The 20,438-nt window shown below is 42.7% G+C and overlaps 1 long non-coding RNA gene across 2 annotated transcripts in view; it reads right to left on the bottom strand.

Annotated features, from left to right (window-relative positions):
• LOC109438844 (uncharacterized) overlaps positions 1 to 20,438 on the bottom strand; it is a 139,221-nt gene that overhangs the window by 542 nt on the left and 118,241 nt on the right. For both annotated transcript variants that reach the window (XR_012495635.1, XR_012495642.1), the window contains one exon: positions 516 to 613. This is a non-coding gene — a long non-coding RNA (uncharacterized LOC109438844). The remainder of the gene's footprint in view (positions 1 to 515; positions 614 to 20,438) is intronic.

The following is a 20,438-nucleotide window of genomic DNA, read 5'->3' as shown; positions in this document are numbered from 1 at the left end:
ACTGGCCTGCGGTGAGGGGAGCAGCCACCTCAGACCACATATAGCATCCTTACAGGAATGGTCAGCATGCTGCATTCACCTCCATCACAAAACTGGCTCCTACTATTACACCCCACAGCCCCACCACCAGAAATCTCCCAGGTACCCTGTTTTCTGGTCATGACGCAGGGCTTCAATGCCGGTTTTGGAGATTTTTGTTTTGTCATTATAGTATCCATTTCACATTAATATTTGCTTTAAAATTGCTACCAGGCAACATATTTATTAACGTACCATTCATTTTTCATGGCATGAAAAAGACACATAATGTAAGTGTATAACTGTGACACATGTAATGAGATGCACATATTACAAGGTGACACAGGCTGAAGAATGAATCAAAAATGTGTTCGTGTCCCTGCGATGAACACTGATAATGAGCAAAAATAACTAAGCTATTTGCTTCGGGAAAATAAGACAGGAACCAGTAAAATGGCTTATTTATCAAGACTAATGAGTTCCTCGTGATGACTTACCTCAGGATTCATCTCACTGGGGCATCATTCAAAAACTCATACGTCATCAATGCTACTTAGTCCCAAGCAGGGACCCAGCTTGTATGACCTCGTAGCCCCTGAATGAAAAAGAAATTTAAAATGTATCACCCATCCCAGGTTCTGACTTCTGTCTTCTGAAGCACGGCTAGACTTTTGAGTCAGTGAGCATCTTCTGGGGCAGGGAGATGGGGGCTGACCAACGCCCCAAACACCTCTTCTTCTTTAGCTCTAGATCCTGGCTTTTGGCTGAGTTACCTTTGTGAAACTACTTCATAAACACTATTGTTATATGGTTCATAAAAATTACCCGATTCTTGTTCTGTTGATGGTTTTCTTCGCTGTGCATAAGATTTTTAGTTTGAGTAATTCCATTTGTTTATTTTTGTTTTTGTTCCCTTGCCTTTGGAGTCAAATTTACAAAAACATCACTAAGACCAAAACCCAGAAGCTTAGTGTCTAAGTTTTCTTCTACATATTTTATTGTTTCAGGCCTTACATTCAAGTCTGTAAACCACTTTGAGTTATTTTGTGCATGGTGTAAGACAGCAGTCTAGTTTCATTCTTTTGTATGTGGCTGTCCAGTTTTCCCAACACCATTTATTGAACAGATTCCTTTCTCCATTGTATATTGTTGGCTCCTTTGTCATAAACTAGCTGCCCATGTATGTGTGGGTTTATGTCTGGGCTCTCAATTCTGTTCCATTGGTCTATGTGTCTGTTTTCCTGCCAATACCACACTGTTTGGGTTACCATAGCTTTGTAGTATACTGAGAAATAAGGGAGTATGATGGCAACCAACTGGATGGAAGAAGATATTTGTAAATGACATTTCCAATAAGGGGTTAATGTCCAAAACACATAAAGAACTCATACAACTCAACAACAAACTTGATTTAAAAATGGGTAGAGGACCCAAATAGACATTTCTCCAAAGAGGACATACAAAAGGCCAACAGGTACATGAAAAAAATGCTCAATGTCACTAATCATCAAGGAAATGCAAATCAAAATCACAGTGAGCTATCACCTCATACCTGTGAGATGGCAATTATCAATAAATCAACAAACAACTAGTGTTGGCAAGGATGTGGAGGAAAGGGAACCCTCATGCTCTTTTGGTGAGATTGTAAATTGGTGCAGCCACTATAGAAAATGGCTTGTAAGTTCCTCAAAAAATTAAAAATAGAACTACCTTATGGCCCAGCAATCCCACTTTTGAGTATTTTCCTGAAGAATATGAAAACACTAATTCAAAAAGATATCTACATCCCATGTTCACCACAGCACTATTCATAATAGCTAAAATATGCAAACAACCTAAGTGTCCATGGATGGATGAATTGTTAGATTCTCTGATGAAGTAGAAAGTACTGCTCTTTTTTAAGCATGATTTTTGCATGTTCTTTTTAGTTACATTCAACAAATTATATCAGAATTTTTTGTTGATTTATAAAAGAAATAAATACCTGAATGCAACACAAATGCTTCGGGAAAGGACTCAGGAGAAACAGGCTACACTTTAATTTGTGAAAGGAAGAAAGGGAGCCAAAGGGAGAAAGAGGAGCAAAGAGAAAACAGAGAATGAAACCAAGAAAAGGTAGAGCCACAACATGGGGGAGAGGAACAGCAGAGCAGGCAGCTTTTACTCCATCTCATTACTCTACAACCTGTCCTGAGCTCCCTTTGTGGTTTGACTCTCTACTGAAATCCACTTATCAGCAATCCCTCTCCTGGGTATCTACCAAAAAAATCTGAAAACATTTAGAGATAAAGACACGTGTGCTCCAATGTTCATTGCAGCTTTGTTTACGGTGGCCAAGACATGGAAACAACCAAAATGTCCTTCGATAGATGAATGGATAAAGAAGTTGTGGTATATATACACAGTGGAATACTATTCGGCAGTAAGAAAAGATGATATAGGAACAATTTGTGACAACATGGATGGATCTTGAGAGAGTAATGCTGAGCGAAACAAGTCAGACAGAAAAAGCAGAGAACCATGTGATTTCACTGATATGTGGTATATAAAACAAAAACAACAAAAGAACAAGACAAACAAATGAGAAACAGAAACTCATAGACACAGACAATAGTTTAGTGGTTGCCAGAGGGTAAGGCGGGCGGGGGGTGGGAGATGAGGGTAAGGGGGATCGAATATATGGTGATGGAAGGAGAACTGACTCTGGGTGATGAACACACAATGGGATTTATAGATGATGTAATACAGAATTGTACACCTGAAATCTATGTAATTTTACTAACAATTGTCACCCCAATAAATTTAATTAAAAAAAAAAGAAATCCACTTATCACTCTATAAAAGTTCTTAGAAAAAGGCCTCACTTAGGATCTCCAAGTCACCTCACACAAAATTGCTCCATACTGAGCCCAGGAAGCTCTAAAGAAAACACATTCCACAAACTGCCTTAGTGATCTTTTGGCACCTCATAGTGAATGTATTGAAAATATGTCCTTAAGCCACATCAGAGCAAGGGAAAGTCACACCATGGTATGTTTAGAAGTAAACCATATGACAATGAGGAAGGAACTTCCCCTGGTTCTAACTGGATTAGACAATCTGGTCTCATTGGTCAGCCTCCCCCCATAAGTTTTCCTGAAAGCACTGGAATATTTTGTGTGTTCATTGGATCTCACAATTGATCAACAAGGAAGTCCTATCCATGTGGCTACCTGGTCCCTCAGGCACACTTGTCCCCGAGAAGAGGTCCCCGCGAGGCTGCTGTGCTCAGACTGGGGGCCATCTGGGACACCAACATGATGCAAAGAATGGAAAATTCACAGACTCTTTAAGAAACTGCAAATCCAAGGGAGAGAAAGGCTTCAGAAGTGCACAGCCTACCTAAAGTTGACAGCTCCTGGGGCAGCTCCAGGAATCAGTGACCTCTCAGAGGAAAAAGCAAAGGGGCAGCTCTCAGAGAATGAGCTGCAGTGAGCTCCATGGACCTGTCAACACCAAGTCTGTGTCCTGCCCAGCATGTTTAAAGTGAGAACGAAATCCATCCGCAATATATAGAAAATCAGTATCCAAGCTGAGAATCCCCATCTCCCGCCCCGCGAGCACCACGAGAGCCACCGGGCATGAAGCAAGTACTCATATCGCATCATGGCTTAACCTCAGCCCCCCTGCCCAACAAGGTCTTTACAGAGCTGTCAAGAGCCACGGAATAATTATGATTTTCTTTAAGTAAAGTTAACATTTCACATTTCCCCCATTCTGTGCAAAGAAAATTTAAAACATGCATGTGTGTGTGTATGTATATGCATGTAAATTTCTACATATCTGTATTGATCTATATAATTATCTCTTCATAAAATTTTGTAAACATTCCAAATGGCACAGGCTGAGTCATAAACTTTACACATACCTGAAATGCATTTTTGTATTATAATATTTTTAATTCTCTGTAGTTAATGTAATTTTTATCAAGTTACATAAAATGTTTCAGTCCATGAAATAAATCAAGACACACATGTGAGGTGTATAACTGCCTCAGAAATATTCCTTCTTAAGTGAAATACTTGCTATCAAAAGATTTAATGAATACAGGAGCCAAATTTTATACAACATGGTTTTTATCAAAATTTCTTCCCTCTAAAGTGCTGACTAGGTTACAAAATTTAACAAAATCATTGGTTTGTTTCTCCACAGTGAGCTTCTATGTTATTTAAAATATCTCAGAAAATGACCTTGCATGTACCAGCAAAACCTAAATCTACCATTATTCTCCTGCCTTCTCTTATGCTTATTACTGTTATTGCTTTGAAATTATAATCTACTGCATATGCTGTGACTGTGCCAAAGAGTTTGTAAGATCTAAACATACACACATTTATTGGGAAGAAAGAACTACATTTAGGAGTGATTTCCAACTTATAGGAATTTTATACAAATCATTTAGATTTTAATACATTAGAATGTACAATATACTTCATAATGAAACCAGAATGACTGAAGAAGTAAGTTGTTCTTACTTAATAAAACATGAAATTGGATTCTTATTCAATTAGCATTTTTATGTCTCAATATAAAATGAGAGTGTTCAATTCAATTAACTCTAATTTTCCCCATTTTAATAAGATTTTAAATTCATTTTCTATTAGACCTAGATCAGGAATTGACCTCTCTAAGCCCTGTTAATAACCAGAAAATAAAAACAGCAGTTTATTTTGTGGATAGACATAAGTATTGTGTACTAAAAATATATTATTTTAATATTTATTTTACTAAAAACTTAGAAAATTTGATGAACATCACAAATGAATCCATTTTTGAGGTTATTTTAAAGAGAAGTTCCCAGAAATGGGCATGTTTTACTTGAGATGATTGTAATTTCATTTGTGTGATAGTATGTCCTCCTCACTAGAAGCTTGTGACTAGGACATGTGCCCCAGGAGAGAATAGTGCTCCTCTGGAATAGGAAAGCTTCACACCTTTCATCATGTGTACTTTCCAGAGCTTCCAGGGCACCTCGGTTGGGCTGTTCTAAGTGATGTCCCTTATGGCATGTTTCTCATATTGTAGATTTACTCCAAACCTATTACCCAAGAATAGGAGATTGTTTCCCCCAGTAGTTTTTTTTTTTTCCTTTCTTCACACACTATGTAATGTTCTTAAATAATGGTGTTTTCCTCGGAAATTTAATGTAACTGGAAAAAAAACACACTACCCACATTTTCACAATAGCCTTCAAACCATATTTCTCTACTGGCCCAGGAGGTCCTAAAGTACAAAGAAGTGGTGTATCCACATGGGCTGTTTTAAAACCCTGATATAACTTCCAGGTTCCCACTTGTTCCTCTATGGTTCACAGCAACTAAGTGGGAAAATTACTGGGTGTGCCATTTCCACCAGGACTTTACACAGTGATTATGGTTAAGTTGCTAAGCATTGCTTTGGATTATTCTTCATCAAGAGTCCCATGAAAGTAAGAGAGGAGTTACATAACAAAAGCTGCTTGAGAAGGAAGCTCCAGGAATTTATCTTTCCACTAAAAACTACTAAGTTGGCAAGAAGTGTCCAAAGCAACTACTGTGGAATTCTAGAGATGAAACGAACACTTGTAACATCCAGAGAAGTGGTTGATGAAAAAGGCAGAAAAATTTATTGAAATTTTGTATTTCACTTAGTGACTGCCAACCTTATCCCTATCCCCAAGCCCTGTGGCAGGTAGCCATGGGAATAGCACCCACGATGCTGGTGTGGCTAGCTGGTGCCAATTGAAGCAAGAGGGATTTTGTCCTCCAAAAACAGGAATTGTCTATTTTTTTTTTTTCAAAAAAGTTGATGCCATTTAATACAGAGGTGATACTATATATTCTTTATGGATAAATATATGTTTATAGAAGCATACACAGGGAAGATATACACCAACTTTTAATTACTTTTGGAGAGGGAGGAGGAAGGAAGAGAGAGAAAAATTGTGATGGAGGAGGGCTTTAGTTGTATTACTAACATCAAATTTCTCAAAAGAAAAAAGATCTAAAGCAAGTATGCAAAGTGTTTACAAAAGTGTTAAGTCCACCATTTCCTGACAGCTATGATTTAGAGAGTGCTTATGTGGTGACTATGCAAAAACAAATATTATATATATTACCTCATTTAATCTTCCAAACAACTCCATGAGTTATATGTACAATTATTATACCATTTTACAGATGAAGAAACTGGACCTCATAAAGCTTAAGGAATTGTCTATTTTAATCTTTGCTTTTGAGAGCTGAGGGGCCAGTACAGAGGCTGGCCATTATATCAGTCTCCACTGACTGAGGACCACATTGGTCAGAGGAAATTTAGAGAGACACATACATTTTTTTCATTGTTCTTTTTTTTTTTTTTTTATTGGACCCAGGCATTTAAGAAAATCTTCGTGAGGTCACTGGCTGACTGCAGAGATAACACAATAGACACTCCAGGGACCACATATGACAAGGAATGTAGTCTTTGAAAAAATAGTTTGGAAAAGTCACTAAACAAAGGGACAGCTACAGCATTCATCAAGTAACAACAGCAACCCCTGAGAGGTAGTAGAATCTGAGATCTAGAGTTCCACATTACAATATTCAAAACATTGGATTCTCAACAAAAAAAATTACAAAGCATATAAAAAAGCAAGAAAGTACAGCTCATTCACAGAAACAGGAGAAATGAACAAAGCCATCCCAAAGATCAGACATACTAGACAAAGACTTTAAATGAACTGTATGAAACATACTCAAAGAACTGAAAGAAACTACAAAGAAAGAACTGAAGGATATCAGGAGAACAAAGTATGAAGTGTGATCAAACCATATGGTAGATGTTCAAATAAAAAAAATTATTACAGTAAAAGACACATTGTCATTAATCCCCCTCAAAATACTCCCACTGGCTTTGGACACACTTATCCCATTGTTCTTACCACTTTCTGAAGCAGTTCTGGAAGTCCTCTTGCGTCAGAGTCTTTAAGAGTGCTGTTGTGGCTGCTTCAATGTCCTGACTCATTTTGACTTTGGGGAAGAGCCAGAAGTTGCATGGTGCCAGATCCAGTGAATAAGATGGATGAGGACACACCATAATGTTTTTATTTGACAGAAATTGCCATACCAGAAGCGATATGTGACATGGAGCCTTTCCATTATGATCACAAAATACGGTGAAAGCTGCTGCTGAGTGTCATCCGACAGAAAGGCAGGGATCTTCAATACGGGAAGTGGCACGTCAAACCTTAGTATCAGTGTGTGACAAGTTTCAACTTGTTTGGTGCAGTCAGTTGGGTGTGAGCTACAGTTGAGAGAAGGTGTGTTTTAAAGTGTGCTGTAAGTCATTTTCCATCATGACAATGCTCCATGTCACACATCACTTCTGGTATACGGCAATTTCTGTCAAGTAAAAACATGACAGTGTGTCCTCATCCACCTCATTCACTGGATTTGGCACCATGTGACTTTTGCCTCTTCCCCAAAGTCAAAATGATTTAAGACATTGAGGCAGCCATGACCGTACAACTAAAGACATGACATAGGACTTCCAGAACTGCTTCAGAAAGTGGCAAAAATGATGGGATAAGTGAGTTCAAAGCGAGGGGGTGTATTTTGAGAGGGATTGATGACAATGTGTCTTTTACTGTAATATTTTTTTTATTTAAACTTTCATTATATTTTTTTTAATTTAAAGTTTATTGGGGTGACAATTGTTAGTAAAGTTACACAGATTTCAGTTATACAATTCTATAATACATCATCTATACATCACATTATGTGTTCACCATATTTTTTGATCACACCTCACATGAATGAGTCAGTACTAACAATAATAAGTTATATAAATTATAAAAGAGAATGAAATAAAATTTCTAGAGCCCAAAATAAAACAGCTCAAACAAAAAATTTACTAGAGATATTCAACAGCAGATTCAAATATGCAGAAGAAAGAAGTAGTGAACTGAAAAATAGTTTAATTTAAATTATCCAGTCTGAGGAGAAGGATTTAAAAAACAATGAACAGAGCCTTAGGGTCTTACAGCATGTTATTAAGTATACCAACATACACATTATGGGTGTCCCAGAAAGACAAGAGAGACAGAAAGGGGCAAAGAAATATTGGAAAAAATAGTTGATAGAAGCTTCCCAAATTTATCTCAGGAATGCCAGGGTGATTCAACATAAGAAAATCAATGTAATACACACTAATAGAATGATTATCTCAACAGATATAGAAAAAGCATTTAACAATATTCAACACCTTTTATGACAAAAACACTCAGCAAACCAGGAATAGAAAAAAACTTCTCAACATGATAAAGGACATTTAGGAGAAAACATCAGCTGCCATCAAACTCAATGACAAAAGACTGAAAATTTCCTCCCTGAATCAAGAACAAGACAAGGATGCCTGCTTTCACCACGGCTATTCATAATTGCACAGGAACTCCTAGCCAGAGCAATTAGGCAAGAAAAAAATAGAAGATGCACAAATTGGAAAGGATAAAGTAAAGCTAACTCTATTCACAGATGACCAACCCTGTATACAGAAAATTCCAAAAGTCCACACACAAAAAAATGACTGAAGAAAATAAATGAATTTAGCAAAGTTGCAGGGTACAAGATAAACACACACAAAAAAACAAGTTTCCTGTACACCAGGAATAAATAATCCAAAAAGAAAATAAATAAAGCAATTCCATTTATAATAGCATCCAAAGAATAAAATACCTAGGAATAAATTTAACCAAGGAGATAAAAAACACTTGTTCACTAAAAACTACAACACATTGCTGAAAGAAACTGAAGATGACGTACACAAATTGAGAGACTTCCCATGTTCATGGAGTGGAAGACTGAATATTGCTAATATGGCAATAGTTATTGTTAAAATGGTGATACCACCCAAAACAATGTATACATTCAATGCTATATCCTTACCAAAATCCCAACGGCCAGCCTTCTTTGCAAAAAAGGAAAACCTGGTTGTCAATTTCATGTAGAATCACAGAAGTCCCCAAATAGTCAAAACAATATGGAAAAGCAAAATAAAGTAAGAGAACTCATACTTCCCAATTTCAAAACTTATTATAAACTACAGTAATCAGAACAGTATGGTATTGGCATAAGCATAGACATACAAAGAATGAATAGAACCAAGAGTTTCAGAAATAAACTCAAACACTATGGCCAACTGATTTTCCATAATAGTGCCAAGGACATTCGATGGGTAAAGTCTCACCAACAAATGGTGCTGGGACAGTTGAATGACCACGTGCAAAAGAAGGAAGTGAGACCTCTCTCATACACAGAAGACGTGTAAAATCACAGAAAGGAATTGAATCAAGGCTCCTTAGCTTCTTTCCTAAATTCGATTTTCCAATTACACAAAGTCATTCTTATTTTTCATACCAGTATCTTCAAAAATCAAGTTTCATTTCAGTAAATAAGTAGCATATGTAGTCATAGCAACCATTGCTGCTTTGGTCTGCGACATAACGCACATGTTTATCTAGTGCCAAGTTATGCTGTTGTTACTATTGCTTAAACAGAGAAGCCCCTGTATTTAATCCCTTATGTTGCTAAACATTTTACAGTTTTCTGCTTTTTAGGTCTATTTTGACTGATGTTTGTCTTCTTTCTCAACTTAGCAATATTTTCTACTACACTGAAATACCAACACAAGACACTTGGAGTTTTTTCTATGGTTATAGGTTTACCGAGTTTTTTTTCCTTTTACTTCTGTTTTTATCTTGCCTATAGTTACTGAAGGTTCCAATTGGAATTCTCCTCCTCTGAGTCAACTGACCTAATATTTCATTAGGGATAGAGACTCAAAGTCACAAGTTCAATAATTCTGAGGGTCCCTGTTGTAAAGTCACAGTATATAGGTGGAAATACCTTTAAAGTGGTAATAACAATTATTAGGATAATCTGAAAAACAGTTTTACTTGTGAGACTTAGGGAATCCTTTACACACTGACCACTATATTTGAGGGAGAAAATGTCTTTGGAAATTAGAAATAGGAGGTAGAAAATAAGCAGAATATCCAATGGTCTGAGGACAATGATGAGAATGTTATTTTTTCAGTCCTCCAAAAAGCAATCTTAATCACCCCCACTTACTGATATCATACACCGGATGGCAGTGCCGACGAAACCTGGGCTCTCCACCTATTTTCATTGCACACATTCTAATCCTTTTAAATAGAATGGCCTCTCTGATTTCCTCACCTCACATAACCTGAAGCCAGTGAGTTTTCTTATCTATTGGAAAAGAAAACATTTTTATTTAAAAATAAAGAAGAGTTCTGTGACTCTGTGAAATTACTCCTTTGGGCCATATTACTCTTAGAAAAGGGAAAAATTGACAGCTATGTGGCTACATGAAATTGTATCGTAAAATACACATTCCCATCCCTTCCTTCTCCCGAGTGCTGCATTACAGAGGTCGTGAATCACTCCAGTTGAGTCTGTGTCGATGGCCACAGAACAGAGATTGGCAGGTAATCATCTCCCAGGAGCATTTACTGAGGTACCATTAGCTCCGTCACACTACAGTAAGTGTTAGATGCTGTTTATAATTTGCGATAGGGATTGTCTCCACGTGTAGCGTCCCCACTATCCAGACTGAGGCAAGACGGCTGAGTAAATACTGACCTTCACAGAAGCAGCCTAGCCACACAAGTCCCTTGCCAGCTTCTCATGTTTATCCACACATATGCACGTAGACACAATCAGCAGCAAAAGAAATGCATTGAACGTTGAGACCAAACCTGCTTAGTCAGACATAAAGTGAGTTTGGATGGAGTTCCACAGGATGGTCCCAGAGATGATCTCCCTCCATGCAGCTGCTCTTACCTAGCAGATACTTAGTGTTGAAAATTCAATTTTTTTTTACATCACTAGCCTGTAAAAGCTCACAGAACACAGCGAGTGTCCTGAATGAATGATGTGATGGTGACAGGTGGACACTTGGAAACTGGTGTAATGAAGTGATTCCAAGTCTGAGTCTGTCAACATGGTTTAGGACTTCATTACTTATCAAATGCAAACAAACATGAAAAATCCGCATGGGGACTGATGGCCAATGGCCCAGCTACTGGGGAAGACATCATGGCTGTTGTTCATGACATGGGCACATGAAGCTTGTCTGGTCTCAGCCAACGTCCCTGGCCTCTGAGTCTTTGTCACTGACCCAGATCTTTATGGTGTTCAGCTCTTCTTGGTCTTGTTCACATTTTCATCTTACGTCACTTCTCGTCACAGTGCCTTTTGGAGGCTGACTAGCCATTCTATAAAATGTCATTTTCCCTAACTGCCCAACAACTTCCCCTTCCATGTTTCTAGAGGGCCCCTGTCCTGGATCTGGGGGACTTGGGACACTCGCCTGTTGTCATTATGACAAGGCACACTGGAAGAAGCACTGGCTTTGCATTTCAATGCATTTAAATCTCACAGGTCCTTTGACAGCTATGGGCGCCTCAGAAAGCCTCACTGTCCCATGTCACAGGGCTGCTCAGGTGTAACGGCAATGACATGTGTACTGATCATAGTGCTTAGTACATGGGAATTTCAAGAAATGGCATTCTCTATCATTGCTGCTGTTACAGACCTGTCACATCCTCTCTGGACTGGGAGACCAGGTGTCCCGGCTTTCTTGCTGTTCCAACACAATGACTAAAAGGCCACTTCTGCTCTCAAAAATGTCCAAGTTTGAAGAATCTGTTCCCTCTGTAACTGAACTTTCTCAGCTTAGGAGACTTTCTTCCTTCACATTGTCCCCGTATAGAAGATATGACTTTGGTTATATGTGGAATCTCAAAAAACAAAAGAAACAAACAAAACAGAAACAGACTCATAAATACAGAGAACAAACTGATGGTTGCCAGATGGGAAGGGGTTGGGGGACAGGGTGAAAAAGGTGAAGGCATTAAGAAGTACAAATTGGTAGTCACAGGAAAGTCACAGGATGTAAAGTACAGCATAGAGAATATAGTCAATGATATGGTAATAAACATGTATAGTGCCAGGTGGGTACTAGATTTATGGGGGGGATCACTGCATAGGGCATATAAGTGTCAAATCACTATATTATACACCTGAAACTAATGCAAAAGACAAAGTCAAAAAAAAAAAAAAAAGGGAGAAGCAAACCACGTACAGATCAAAATATTTTTAAATCTACAGATCCTACCAAAGGAGAAAATTTTAAAGTGTGAAATTCCAAAAAATTCAAGTACAATGCAAAATAAAAATTGAGAATTAAATATCGAAATGAGAGCATTCCTAAATAAAAGCAACTATCAGTCAGTCTGTGACTATCCACATTCTCAGGTAAGCCTGAATTTTTCAGGTTTAAAGCCAGTTTGTGGAAACAGACAAGAAGAGGGTGGGCTCTCCCTGGTATGTGGAACAGGTGCCTGTGGTTATGCTTTCCCAAATTCCACAGAATGGACATGATTGCTGGGAGCTAGACGCACCTCCTCTCACGCACTGTGAATACACATAATAAATACATGCAGACTTCGGTCCCTCTCTTACAGCTTCATAATTTTAGTGTAAATAAAATACCTGATGTTAGAGAGCATTTCACCTTAAATTATGGCACGTCAAGAAAAAATTTTTAATTACTTAAAAGTCAATGAAATTAAAAATTCAATTCTTCCATCACAATAGCCACATTTCAAGTGCCCCACCTGTGACTAGTGGCTACAGCGCTGGGTGACACAGACCAAGCACAGCCCATCCTCACAGACGTTCTACTGGGCAGCCCTGGTCAAGAGATGCTGTCTTCAGTCAAAAGGCTTCTTTTGGTATTATTATTGGCTCACATGTGGTTACATTTAATTCTACACACAAAAAAATGTTCAGATAAGTCAACAAACTCTAGAGGGTTTTAAAGCACCCTGAGTTTTACAACGCAATATTCAAATGCCCAATAACCCTCCCAAAATTACTCAGCACCCAAAAACCAGGAAAATCTGACAAGCTCCCAGGGGACGAGAGAATCAACAGATGCACAGATTTGAAATTATCAAAGATGCTAAAGCAGCTATTATAATCATCTTTATGAGGTAAAAGTGAATAACGTTGAAATGAATGGGAAAAAAATGGTTAACCATTTTTTTTGGTTAACCAAAAATGGTTAACAGGGAAATAGAAACTATGAAAACTGAAAAATTCTAAACTAACAGCTCGTTGGATGGGTTCAATAGCAGAATGGAAATGATGAGAAATGAGTGAACTTGAAAATAGATTATGAGAAACAAAACAGGGAAGAAAGCTAGAAAAATGTTATGAACAGAGCACAAGGCTGTGGGGATGCCACCCAGATAACCTGTGACATTAGTAAAAGTCAAATTCACAAAGAAACCTGCATGTAGTGTGTGCTGCAGCCAGATGCAAACATTCTGAAACCAGGAATGGCCAGGAAGCAACGACCAAAAGAGAATGGGGACTTGCAATCCTAGCCATGAGAAAAGACTGAGGACCCACGACACTGGCCAAAAGAAAAGACTAGGGACACACGACCAAGGCCAAGAGAAAAGACTGAAGACACATGACAGCAGGGATAAGAAGAGACCAAGGACGCATGACCCTGCATGAGAAGGGACTGGGGACGTGAGACTCTGGCCATGAAATGGGACTTGGGAAGTGCAGCCCAGGCCATGAGAAGAGACTGAGGACACATTATCTTAAAGATGAGAGAGGATTGAGGACATGCAACCAAGACCATGAGAAAGGACTGAGGACCCACAACCCCAGGCATGAGATGGACAGAGGACACATGACTCTGACCATTAGAATGAAGTGGGGACGTGAGACCCCAGCCATGAGATGGGACTGAGGATGCATTACCATGGAGAGGAGGAGGGACTGAGGACACGCGATTCCGGCGATGAGAAGTGACTTTGGACACATTACTCCAGCCATGAGAAGGACTGGGGACATGTGACCCAACCTTGAGGAGGGACTGAGGAAACACAACCCTGGCCATGAGAAGGGACTGAGGAAGCGTGACCCCAGAAATGACAAGGGACTGAGGACACATTACCCCAACCATGAGAAGACACTGAAGTAACGCGACCCCAGCCGTAAGAAAAAATTGGGGATGAGCAACCCCATCCATGAGAATGAACTGGGAACGCATTACCCCAGCCACGAGAAGGGACTGAGGACGAGTTACCCCAGCCAGGAGAAGGGACTGAAGACCCGTGACCCCGGCCATGAGAAGAAACTTGGGACATGTGACCCCAGCCATGAGATGTGACTTGGGACATGCGACCATGGCCATGAAAAGGGATTGAGGACACATTACCCCGAATATGAAAAGGGACTGACGACATGAACCCCAGCCATGAAAAGGAACTTGGAACGTATTACCCCAGCCGTGAGAAGGGACTGAGGACATGGGGCTCTAACAATGAGAATGAACTGGGGACGTGAAACCCTGGCCATGAGATGGGACTGGGAAACATGACCCAGGCCATGAGAAGGGACTGAGGACACCACCACAGAGTTGAGAAGGGACTGAAGACACGCAGCCCCAGCCAGGAGAAGAGACTGAGCACGCGTGACCGTAACCAATAAAAGGGACTGAGGACATGCAAACCCAGCCATGAGAAGGGACTGAGGACTAATTACCCTGGTGAATAGAAAGGACTGGGGACATGCGACTCCGGCCATGATAAGAAACTAAGGAAGCATCAGCCAGCCCTGAGAAGGGACTTAGGATGAGCGACCCGGGGCCATGAGAAGGGGCTGAGGTGCATGACCCGGCCATTAGAAGGGAATGAGTACACGTTACCCGGCCAGGACAAGGGACTTGGGACACTACCCCAGCCATGGACGGGATGGGGACAGGCATTCTGGGGCATGAAAAAGGACTGAGGACACGTGGCCCTACCCATGAGAAGACACTGAGGATGCATTACGCTGGCCATGTGAATGTACTCAAGTCCCGCGACCATCGGCTTAAGAACAGACTTAGGACACACAACCCTGCCATGAGAAGGGACTGAGGACGCGTGACGCTGGCCATGAGAAGAGACTTAGGATGCTTTACTCCAGCCATGATAAGGGACTGAAGTCCCATAGGCTCTGCCATGATAAGGAACTGAGAAAATGTTTTCAGTCATGAAAAGGGACTGGAAACACGTTACATGGCCATGAGAAGGGACTGAAGACATGACACTGGCCATGATAAGAAACTAAGGATGCATTACCTACCCTGAGAAGGGACTTATGATGAACGACCCTGACCATGAGATGGGACTAAGGATCCACCATGCCTGCCATGAGCAGGAACTTAGGACACTTTACCCCAGCCATGCAAAAGGACTGAGGATGCATTACCTTGGACATGAGAAGGGACTGATGACAAGCAACGCCTGCTAGGAGAAAGGACTGAAACATGCAACCTCTGCCATGAGAAGGAACTAGAAATACCAGATCCTGGCCATGAGGAAGTACTGAGGACATGCAACCCGGGCATTCAGATGAAACTTAGAATGCGTACCTTGGCCATGAGAAAGGAATGAAGACCCGCTACTCATGCCATGATAAGTGACTGAGAATGCATTTCCAGCCATGAGAAGAGACTGAGAACACGTTACCCAGCCATGACTAGGGACTGAAGATGTGCGCCCCCAGCCATGAGAAGGAACTTAAGATGCTTTACCCCGGCCATGAGAAGGGAATAAAGACTCGCAACCACGGCCATGAGGAGGGACTGAGGACACACGCCCCAGCCATGGGTAGGGACTGGGGAAATGTGACACCGGCAATGAGAAGGGACTGAGGATGCACACCCGGGCCATGAGAAACGACTGAGGACATGCGAACCCTGCTGAAAAGGGACAAAGGACATGTGACCCTAAAGATAAGAAGGCACTGATGACGTGTTACCCGGCCATAAGAAGTGACTAAGCACGCATAACCCTGGCCATGAGAAGGGACTGAGGATGCATTACCCCTGCCATGAGAACGGAGTCTAGACGCGTGATCCTTGTCATGAGAAGGAATTGAAAATGCATTAATTGAGCCATGAGAAATGACTGAGGAAGCATGACCCCGGCCATGAGAAGTGACTGAGAAGACGTTACACCCACCATGAAAAGGAACTTAGGACACTTTACTATGGCCATGAGAAGGGACTGAGGGCCCACAACCCCAGCCAGAGGAGGGACTGAGGACACATGACCCCTGCCATGATAAGGGACTGAGTATGCGTTACCTGGCCATGAAATGGGACTGAGAACGCATTATGCTTATGTGAGAAAGGACTGCAGATGCGCAACATCTGCCATGAGAAAAAACTGGGAACACCAGATCCAGGCCATGAGGAGGTACTGCGGACACATGACACGGGTATTGAGATCAAACTTAGAATGTGTTACCCCGGCCATGAGAAAAGACTGAGAATGTGCTACCCCAGCCATGAGAAGGGACTGGGGTCCCACGACCCCGGCCATGAGAAGGGACTGAGGACTACTTACCCTTGCTTGAGAAGGGACTGAGGATACATGACCGCTGCCATGAGAAGAGACTGAGGATGTGTGACCCTGGCCATGAAAAGGGACTGGGAACAGGCATCCCTTGCCATGAGAAGAGACTGAGGATGCATTACCCTGGTTAAGAGAAGGGACTGGGGACACGAATTACCCTGGCCATGAAAAGAGTCTGAGGACTCGCGACCCCTGCCATGCAAATGGACTGAGGACATGCGACCTCAGTCATGAGAAGATAGGTTGCATACCCCGCCATGAGAAGGGACTGGGACACGTGACCCTGGCCATGAGAAGGCACTGAGGATGTGTTACTAGGCCATGAGAAGGCACTGAGGACGTGTGACCCCTGCTGAGAATAGACTGAGGTCCTGTGACCCCGGTCATGAGAAGGGACTGAGAATGTATTACCCCTGCCATGAGAAGGGACTCTTGACATGAGAACCAAGCCATGAGAAGAGACAGAGGTGCGTGACCCCAGCCATGATATGGGACTGAGGACACATGACCCTGGCCATTAGAAGGGACTGAGGATCATGATCCTGGCCATGAGAAGGGAGTGAGGACATGTTGTCCAGCCATGAGAAGGGATTGAGGACTCATTACCCTGGTTAAGAGAAGGGACTGGGGACACACAACCCCAGCCATGAAAAGGGACTGAGGATACATTATCCTGGCCATTAAAAGGGACTGAGGATGCGCGACCCAAGCCATGATAAGGGACTGAGAATGCATTACACAGCCATGAGAAGGGACTGAAGATGCGCGACCCCGACCTTGATAAGAAACTAAGGATGCATTACCCTGCCCTGAGAAGGGACTTAGAAAGCACCATCCTGTCCAAGAGAAGGGACAGAGGACATGTGACACCAGCCATGAGAAGGGAGTGAGGATGCCTTACCCTGGCCATGAGAAGGACAGGGCTCCCACTACCCTGATCATAGAAGGGACTAAAGACAGACATCCCTGGCCATAAGAAACTGCGGACACGCTACCCTTTCCATGATAAGGAAATAAGGACACATTACACTGGCCATGAGACGAGACTGAGGACACGCTACTGCAGTCATGAGAAGGAACTGAGGATTCTTTACCCCAGTCACGAGAAGTGATTGAGGATGCACAACCCCTGCCATGAGAAGAGACAAAGGACGTGCAAACCCTGCTGAGAAGAAACTGGGGTCACGTGACCCCTGCTGAAAAGGGACTAAGGATACTTGACACTGGCCATGAGAAGGCACTGAGGACGTGCAACCTGGGCTATGAGTAGCCAGTGAGGGCACATTACCCAACCATGAGATGGGCCTTGGGATGCATGACGCCTGCCATGGAAGGGACTGGGGACAGGCATCCCTGAACATGAGAAGGGACTGAGGACGCATTACATGGTCCATGAGAAAGGACTGAAGACGCACCACTCTGGCCATGAGAAGGGACTGAGGCTCATTACCCGGCCATGAGAAAGGAGTGGCGACACATGACCCCGGCCATGAGAAGGGATTGAGGCTCATTACCTGGCGATGAGAGGGACTGGGGACACGTGATGCCGGCCATGAGAAGGGATTGAGGACGCACCACACTGGCCATGAGAAGGGATGAAGGACATGCAACTCTGCTGAGAAGGGACTGAGACTGCACGACCCTGGCCGTGTGAAGGGACTGAGGACTCATTCCCTGGTTAATAGAAGGGACTGGAGACATGTAACCTCAGCCATGAGAAGGGATTCAGGATGCATTCAAGACTGAGCACTCTTACCCTGGCCATGAGAAGGGATTCAGGACGCATTATCCCGGCCATGCAAAAGGACTGAGGACATGTGACCCCTGCCATGAAAATGGACTGAGGATGGGCAACATCGGCCATGAGAAGTTCTGAGGTCGCATAACCCAGCCATGAGAAGGCACTGAGGACACGTGACCCATGCTGAGAATAGACTGATGTCTTATGAGCCCAGCCATGAGAAGGAATTGAGGATGCATTACCCCTGTCATGAGAAGCGACGCTTGACGTGAGACCCAAGCCATGAGAAGAGACAGAGGTGTGTGACCCCGGCCATGACATGGGACTAAAGACAGATGACCCTGGCCATTAGAAGGGAGGAGGATCATGATCCCAGCCATTATAAGGGACTAAGGATGCATGACCTTGGCCACGAAAAGGGACTGGGAGGCGCAAGGCCACCCACTGGAAGTAACTAGGACTCACGACCCTGGCCATGATGAAGTATTGAGGACACGTGACCTGGGCCTTAAGAAGAAACTTCAAATGCCTTACCCCAGCCATGATAAGGGACTGAGGACTCATTAACCTGGCCAGGAGAAGGGACTGAAAAGACGTGACCCCGGCCATTAAAAGGGACTGAGGATGCATTACCCAGGCAGTGCCAAGGGACTGAGGATGCGCAGCCCTTGCCATGAGAAGGAACTGAAGAGGCGTTATGCGAGCCCTGAGAAAAAGCTGAGGTCATGCGACCCCAGCATAAGAAGGGACTGAGGACATGCGACCCCAGTCATGAGAAGGGACTGAGGATGCATTACCCCAGCTATTATAAGGAACTGGTGACGTATGACCCTGGCCATGAGAAGGAACTGAGCGTATAACCCCAGACATGAGAAGGGACTGAGGACGCACGACCTGGCCATGAGAAGGGTCTGAAGACGTATTACCCTGGCCATGACTAGGGACTAAGAACGCGTTCCACAGCCATGAGAAGGGATAGAGGACACTTGACGCTGGCCACGACAAGGGAGTGAGGACATGTGATCCCAGGAATGAGAATGGTTTGAAGACACATTACCCCAGCCATGAGAAGGGACTGAGGATCTATTACCCTGGCCTTGAGAAGAGACAGGGGACATATGACCCCATCCATGAGCAGTGATTGAGGACGCATTACCCTGGACATGAGAAGACACTGGGGATGCACTACCCCAGCCATGAGACGGCACTGAGGATGCATTATTCCATGAGTTGGGACTGAGGACATGCGACTCTGGCCATTAGAAAGGACTAGGGATGCATGAGTGCACACAGCACAATGAGTCTCAGATGCCTCCTATATGGGTGAAATAGTGGACTCGAAGACCAGGTCCTATGTGACCCCATTACATGACATTGTGGAAAACATAAAATTATGGGCATGAAGACTTGATTGGTGATGCCAGGGAGTGGGATGGGGGAAGTGGCTTTCTAAGAGGTGGCAAGGCCATTTGGTGGTAAGGGCATTGTTCTGTATCTTGACACAACTGTGTGAATTTGTCAAAACCAACAGACTTACTGCATTCATTCAGGTTCCCCACACACAGGACACACAGACACTCAGAACTGACATCAGGTCACATCAGGGTTCAGAAAAGCAGCAAACTTAAGTATCTAGTCCTTAAAACCAGTTTTGGGGGTGTATCATCACAGACATAGTATGCTCTCTGAATTGTCCCTCTTTATATAATTATGAAGCCAAATTTTAAAAACAGCTTGAGAACATTCTTAAGACAGTCATATTTGTATAAGAACTCAGTAAGTAATTTCTTCAACATTCAGCCCAGGGACGAGGAATGTCACCTGAGAACGTCTTCACAAGATACAAGCCTTGACCTGGGGACACGGGGCGGAAGAGAATACTAAGGTCTCTCTGCAGTGGTCCCATTAGGCAGTGGGGATTCCTCTGAAGAGGAAAGTACGTGACAGTAACTCGAAACTGTGTTGCTGCCTCTGGACTGAGCACAAAGCCGACACTCACAGTTCAGGGCCGAGAGAGCGCTGTCCCCTCACAGGGCACAGGGACCCTCGGAGGGTGAGAGAAGCAGCAGGGTTTTCAAACACCAGACAGGGACGTGAGTGTGAATAGCAACCAGGGGCAGGTGACAAGAGGAAGCCACAGAGCTGGGGGCCCGGGACCTGGGTGTCAGT

This window comes from Rhinolophus sinicus, linkage group LG04 (assembly GCF_036562045.2).
Source record: "Rhinolophus sinicus isolate RSC01 linkage group LG04, ASM3656204v1, whole genome shotgun sequence".
NCBI classification, from domain to species: domain Eukaryota; kingdom Metazoa; phylum Chordata; class Mammalia; order Chiroptera; family Rhinolophidae; genus Rhinolophus; species Rhinolophus sinicus.
This window is presented reverse-complemented; position numbering and strand designations above follow the sequence as displayed.